This window comes from Podarcis raffonei, chromosome 7, assembly GCF_027172205.1.
Source record: "Podarcis raffonei isolate rPodRaf1 chromosome 7, rPodRaf1.pri, whole genome shotgun sequence".
NCBI lineage: Eukaryota > Metazoa > Chordata > Lepidosauria > Squamata > Lacertidae > Podarcis > Podarcis raffonei.
Window position 1 is genome coordinate 92,527,818 of NC_070608.1, and position 6,561 is coordinate 92,534,378.

Genomic DNA, 6,561 nt, shown 5'->3' on the forward strand with positions numbered 1-6,561 from the left:
TCTAAACACAGTGCTATAGGTCCCAGTGCAACACATGCCTGGCTTATCCTAGAGATCACTGTGTGCAAAATTTGCGATGCCACTTGAGCCTAATATTTACCCTGCAATGCCAACCACCTTTGCCCAGGACAATGTACGACACCCTGGACTCAGCTCTTAAAAAATTATTATAATTTGGACTAAGAAACAGGAGAGTGTTCTGGAAGGAAGGATATTTTAAAATGACTGGAAGATCAGAATTATGAAATGGGGGGAAAACTTGAAAAAAATATTTTAAAAAATCTTCCAAAAATCCCTTTAAAAGAATCAAGTCTTTTTTTAAAAAAAAAAGTCCTAAAAAAGTATTTAAAAGAATCTTTTCCAAAAAATTAAAAAATTGTACAGTAGCCCCTTAGAGGTAGGTAGTTGGTCTACCTACCTGAATCTGTGGGGAAACAAGAGAGAAGAACGCAGGAACAAGTGAAAGAAACTTTCTCCCGACAGCCAGAACATGGAAAGGCCTCCCCAAAATTTTTAGTTTGGAATGTACAATTGGCTTTATTGTTTGTATTACGATGTGGCAAGATTTGATTTGATTTGATTTGTTATCAATTAGAATGTTACTAATGGAGAATTATATATATATATATATATATATATATATATATATATATATATATTCAATCCATTAATAAGTTCTTAGTTCATCTTCGATGGTTTGCCGGATCATAAATCAGCAAATATAATGTAAATATAAAAAGAGATGAGCAAGAGGTCTCCTTTCCACTGACATCATTTCATCATGTTGTCATAGTGTAGGGGGACAGTTAGTTAGGTTACCCTAAAAACTGTTTGTGAATTCCCCCCCCCCAACCAAGCCTCAAAGCCTCAAGCACTTTTCAAACTGCACTTTTCAAAGTTTTTTTTCCTCTAAGGCTAAAAGCTTTTAGCTCAGCATCTTTCTATGTAACAAAGGTAGAGAACAGTGTCTTTTGCTTCTCAGACTAGCTGACCTTGTCCAAGCACATTTAGCTTGCTGCAACTGAGAGGGGAAAAGGGGGTTTGGAAAAAAGGATAAATACCTGCTGTAAAAAGTTTTTTCTGCGGCCTGTTTTGTGAATCCATCACACAGGTGCCTCTGCCCCCGCCCCCCGGAAAGGCAGAATAAAGCTCTTTCTCTGGATTTAACCCCTTGGTGTCGTTTGACTCTTTTCGTCCCTGCCCGGGTGCAACGCTTTCCTACCCATGGTTAAAAAGGCCTAGAAAGGCTACAATAGTGCTGTGACCTCATGTCTCCAGGGGCTTGGGGGCCCTTAGCAACGCTGGTACACAGCGACCTTCAAAAAGAGTGAGTGTGTTTTCTTTTCCTCCCCCAAGTCAGTGTGATATATTTAGTTTTAATTTGGCATTTGTGTTCCCTTTTAATAAGAATATGAATAAGAATGAGAATTTTTTATTTGTATCCTGCCCTCCCCGGCTGAGGCCGGGCTCAGAGCGGCTAACATCATAAAAAAAAACACAGGAAGGACCTTTTAGGCAGAATTTTGTTCCAAAGCCAGAACCATTCAGCTCTTTCAGGGGCTGGCCAGGGTAAAATGGAGAAATTGGAGACAGAGGCCTGTTCAGAGCTATTTGTGGTGGAATCATTACAACCCATGTAATTCCTTACTAATTAAACGTCTCCCTGATTTCACAAGAGGAATAACCATTCTCTATATAGCTCATGTCTGGGAAAAGGTGGCATTTTCCGAAAGTCTTACCATGAGGGTGCAGTAAATGAGAATTGGCCCCTAACAGCTTGTTTGGTTCCCTCCCCTGTACGTTTTAGGCTCACGTTCCCTTTTCCTCTGGGATGCGGTGCAGGCCGTGATTTGGGCTGACTTCCTAGAGAGCCATCACATGAGCGGTGTAAGTTGTTCAACTGCATTCTAAACCAAACCAATAAACAGAATATCCAGTCAATCTTCAGTACCTATAAAAGAACTTCAGGGATAGGACCAGAAGCATTAGCCTCATCCTTAGGATCAGAAGCTGAGGCTCCCACAGATGAGTTATTGTTTTCAACACAACTAAAGGTATGGTGTTTCACTCCTGCATCTGCTAGAGAACCGCCCCCCCCCTTTTTCCAACTAACTGAAAGTACAACCTGGGAATATACACAGAAGCCCAAATGATTATTTGGAGGCAGAACAGGTACTGCTCGCAGCTGATGGGGTGCAGCTCTTCCCATGCGCCAGCTTCTTTAGAGCGGATTGGTGTCGTGAAGCGACTGTCTGCGTCCTGTTGTCCATGACTTCCCCTTTCTCCAGGTGGGGGGAAGAAGCCAGGGAGTTGTGGCATCCTCAGGCACAGAGGTTTTCCAGGTAGCTATTCCCAGTGCCAACTTCTGCAGGCAGCGCGCCTCCACCCGCACACAAGACAAGCCACCTGCAGGAGTCGACTTCTGCAAAGTGGCCCAGCAAGGGGAGATCCTTCCAGCAAGGTTTCAGGGCAGACCTTCAGCCAGACCTAGTCAGTCCTGGGATCCACCCATAATGAGAAAACTAAAACAAAACTATTCACACAAAAGGCAGGCCTTACATCCAGGCTTTTACTGACCGTACATTAAAAGACCTTTTCACAAGAGATATTGAAGATAATAAAACACAGCACCCAGAATTAGGAAGAGATAACCAGGCTGGAATAGTAGATCATGTCAGATCATTTTCCTCCACAAATTTTACAATATTCTTCTGCGGAATCCACTTCCTCCCCCCTTTGATCTACATGAGCTTGCTATTTCCAGGTCTGTCAAATATTTGGTCATCCTTCTCACTCTGAGTAAAAAGACTTCCTCATTTCAATGTTTACAAATAAAAATACAATACCAAATACTTTGAATCATTCCCAGATTCTGTCAATATCCAGGATAATATTTCCCAATTGCTAAATTTCCAGCAATCAAAACTGAAATATCATATTCCAGTCTTAATAGATTACCTAAAAATGACAATTTCTTATCCAGAGATTCTGTTTATTTTTTGAAATAATTTTTTATTGATTTTTCTATGGATTCTACTTCTAACAATATATCTTTAACAATTTTTCATATTTCGACCCTCCTCTCCTGGACTTCCCTCGTACTCACATTTTGTTTTATTTCCCTATTGTTCACCTTGCGTATTTGATGTTTCCCCAAAATTTCCTCAATACATATAGTCTTATTTTTTTGTTGTAGACAGTTGTGATTGTTCACTCAAACCCTGCCAATGAGTCCATTTCTTTATGTTGCCTCTTCATATATGTTGTAAATGGTTCCCATTCTCTTTTAAAGTCTTTGTTGTCCTTTTCATGTAATTATTCTGTTAGTTTTGCCGGTTCTGCATATTCCATAAGTTTCCCTTGCCATTGTTCTTTCGTTGGTATTTCTTCTGTCTTCCAAGTTTGTGCTAATAAAATTCTTGCCGCTGTTGTTGCATACATAAATAATTTCCAATTTTCTTTTTTTACATCTTGGTCTAAAATTCCTAGAAGGAATGCTTCTGGTTTCTTAACAAAAGTCTTTTTAAACAGTTTTTTCAATTCATTATATATAATTTCCCAATAATTCCTAATCTTTTTGCATCTTGCAGGATGGCTTTTTTTCTAAAAAGAAAAAAGAAAAACAAGATCTACCCCTCATACGAGGATGAGGCCCCTGCCCTACTGCCGGCATTGGCGAAGCCTTCAACATCAGCCACAGAGGGCAGGAGGAAAAATCAAGTTGCACCCAAAAACAAGATCTACCCCTCATATGAGGACGAGGCCCCTGCCCTACTGCCGGCATTGGCAAAGCCTACACCATCAGCGGCAGAGGCCAGACCGGCAGAGGCCAGGCCCCTAGTCTTGCCAGGGCTGATGAAGCCCCAGACCAGCAAGCAAGACCCAAGCCAGCAGCGGCCCTCAGAAAAGAAGAGCCTTGCGGACTCTGGACCAGCGTTCCCAGGTGAGTAGGCAGAACCAGATCCCTCTTGGGTTCCCCTTGGCCTTAGACTTGGTGTTTACCTCTATGGATGTTGGTGATCTGACACTAACTAAAAGCGAAACAAAAGAAGTGCCATGGTCAGATCACTTCCTAGTGCAACTGGACTTCTCCGTGACCCTTCCCCTCTGCAGGGAGGTGGGACCGATTCGGATGGTCCGCCCCCGCTACTTAATGGATCCAACTAGTTTCCAGAGAGTGGTAGGGGATGTTTTATCCCAAGTTGATGGCCTCTCGGCTGATTCCCTGGTGGCCCGTTGGAATGCGGAGTTAACCAGTGCTATTGACTGTCTGGCTCCGAAGCGCCCTCTCCAATTGCATGGAGCCTGGACAGCCCCGTGGTTTTCCCCAGAGTTGAGGGTGAATCATTGAGACGGCTAGAGCGCCGGTGGCGGAAAACTCACTCCGAATCAGACCGGACACGGGCTAGAGCTCAACGTTGAGCCTACCAAGTGGCAATGCAGAAAACAGCAGCAGGAGACTTTTTCAGGTGGTTCGCAATCTATCAGAACCACTTGCACCACCGGGGCCTGGTAGGGACCCCAAGATCTCCTGCAATGCTTTTGCAAAGTTTTTTGCAGATAAAGTCGCTCAGATTCAGAAGGAGGTAGACTCCACCGTGGGAGCAGGGCCAGGGCGGGAGAGTGCTAGAGTTCTGTCTAGTCCTGTTACATGGGATCAATTCCAATCTGTTACCTCCGAGGATGTGGACAGGCTGCTTGGACAACTGAAACCAACCACCTGTCTCCTTGATCCTTGCCCATCCTGGCTGATAAAAGCGAGCTGGGAAGGGCTGGGCGATGGGCTCTGTGGGGTGGTGAATGCTTCTGTCTGTGAGGGAGCCTTCCCAGACCCGCAGAAAAAGGCGGTCATTAAACCGCTTCTTAAAAAAACATCTTTAGACCCAGCCAATTTGACCAACTATCGCCCATTAAACTGCTTCTTAAAAAAACATCTTTAGAGCCAGCCAATTTGCCCAACTATCGCCCAGTCTCAAATTTACCATTCTTGGGCAAGGTGATTGAGCGGGTTGTTGCCGAACATCTCCAAGCATGCCTGGAGGATGCGGACCATTCGGATCCCTTCCAATTCAGGCCTCACCATGGGACTGAAACTGCCTTGGTCGCGCTGGTCGATGATCTCTGGCGGGCTAGGGACAAAGGTGAGAGCTGTTTCCTAGTTCTGCTGGATCTCTCAGAGGCCTTTGACACCATCGACCATAACATCCTTCTGGACCGTCTAGAGGGGCTGGGAGCTGGGGGCACTGTTATACGGTGGTTCCGCTCCTTTCTCCTGGGCCGTGTCCAGAAAGTGGTGTTGGGGGATGAGTGTTCAGACCCCTGGGCTCTCACTTGTGGGGTGCCTCAGGGTTCCGTCCTCTCCCCCATGCTTTTTAATATCTATATGAAGCCGCTGGGAGAGATCATCAGGGGGTTTGGGCTGGGTGTTCATCAGTATGCAGATGGCACCCAGCTCTACCTCTCCTTTAAATCAGAACCAGTGAAGGCGGTGAAGGTCCTGTGTGAGTGCTTGGAGGCGGTTGGAGGATGGATGATGGCTAACAGATTGAGGTTGAATCCTGACAAGACAGAAGTCCTGTTTTGGGGGGACAGGGGGCTGACAGGTGTGGGGGTTGGGGTTAGGGTTTCAGGTTAGGGTTAGGGTTAGGGTTAGGGTGGTTAGGGATAGGATTAGGGTTAGGGTTGGGGTTGGGGTTGGGGCTGGGGCTAGGGCTAGGGCTAGGGCTAGGGCTAGGGCTAGGGCTAGGGCTAGGGCTAGGGTCTTGAATGGGGTAACTGTGCCCCTGAAGGACCAGGTTACAGGGAACCAGACAGAGGGCCTTCTCGGTAGTGGCGCCCACCCTGTGGAATGCCCTCCCTTCAGATGTGAAGGAAATAAGTAGCTATCCTATCTTTAAAAGACATCTAAAGGCAGCCCTGTTTAGGGAAGTTTTTAACATTTAACGCTGTATTGTTTTTAATACTTGATTGGGAGCTGCCCAACTCAGGGAAAACTGGGAAAACTCAGATTATTATTATTATTATTATTATTATTATTATTATACAAGGCCGGGGTCTCTCCTGGTTTCCTTGATGTCTGGGTGCAAGCCCTCCCCCCTTGTTAAGAGGCGTGTAACATGGAGCAGGGACTTCCGGGTGGCTTCCCCTGTTCTGCATTGTTGGGGGTTGGACAAGGTGACCCCGCAAGGTCCCTTCAGACGCTACAGTTCTATGATCCCTGTTCAATTATGGCATACACCCGCTCATTGTAACTGGCGAGAAGCCCCCTGAGAAAGAACTTGCCATCTTTTCTCGTGTATAAGACGAGGTTTTTTACCCCCCAAATCAAGTGTGAAATTGGGGCTTCTCTTCTACATAGGTAGTGCTGAGGGGGGACGGTGTGACGTTAACATATATGAGAGAGTGCTGGAGGGGAAATAGTTAAATAGGTTGCACAGACAGGACCCAGGGGGATGGAGTCAGTGGGTCTATAAAACTAGTTCTGGGAAGAGTTCTGAGAGGAGTTCGTTGGGAGTTGTGGGCGGGTAGTTGGTTGGATTTCATGGGTTGGCTGGTTGAGAA

General features: G+C 45.5%; 1 long non-coding RNA gene across 1 annotated transcript; it reads right to left on the reverse strand.

The window, feature by feature from the left end:
- Positions 1-2,551: 2,551 nt before the first annotated feature.
- Positions 2,552-5,604, reverse strand: LOC128418106 (uncharacterized). Its single transcript, XR_008331662.1, has 2 exons — positions 5,253-5,604; positions 2,552-4,411 (listed from the first exon to the last, which is right to left on the reverse strand). It is a non-coding gene; the product is annotated as an uncharacterized LOC128418106 (long non-coding RNA).
- Between the last annotated feature and the right edge of the window lie 957 nt (positions 5,605-6,561).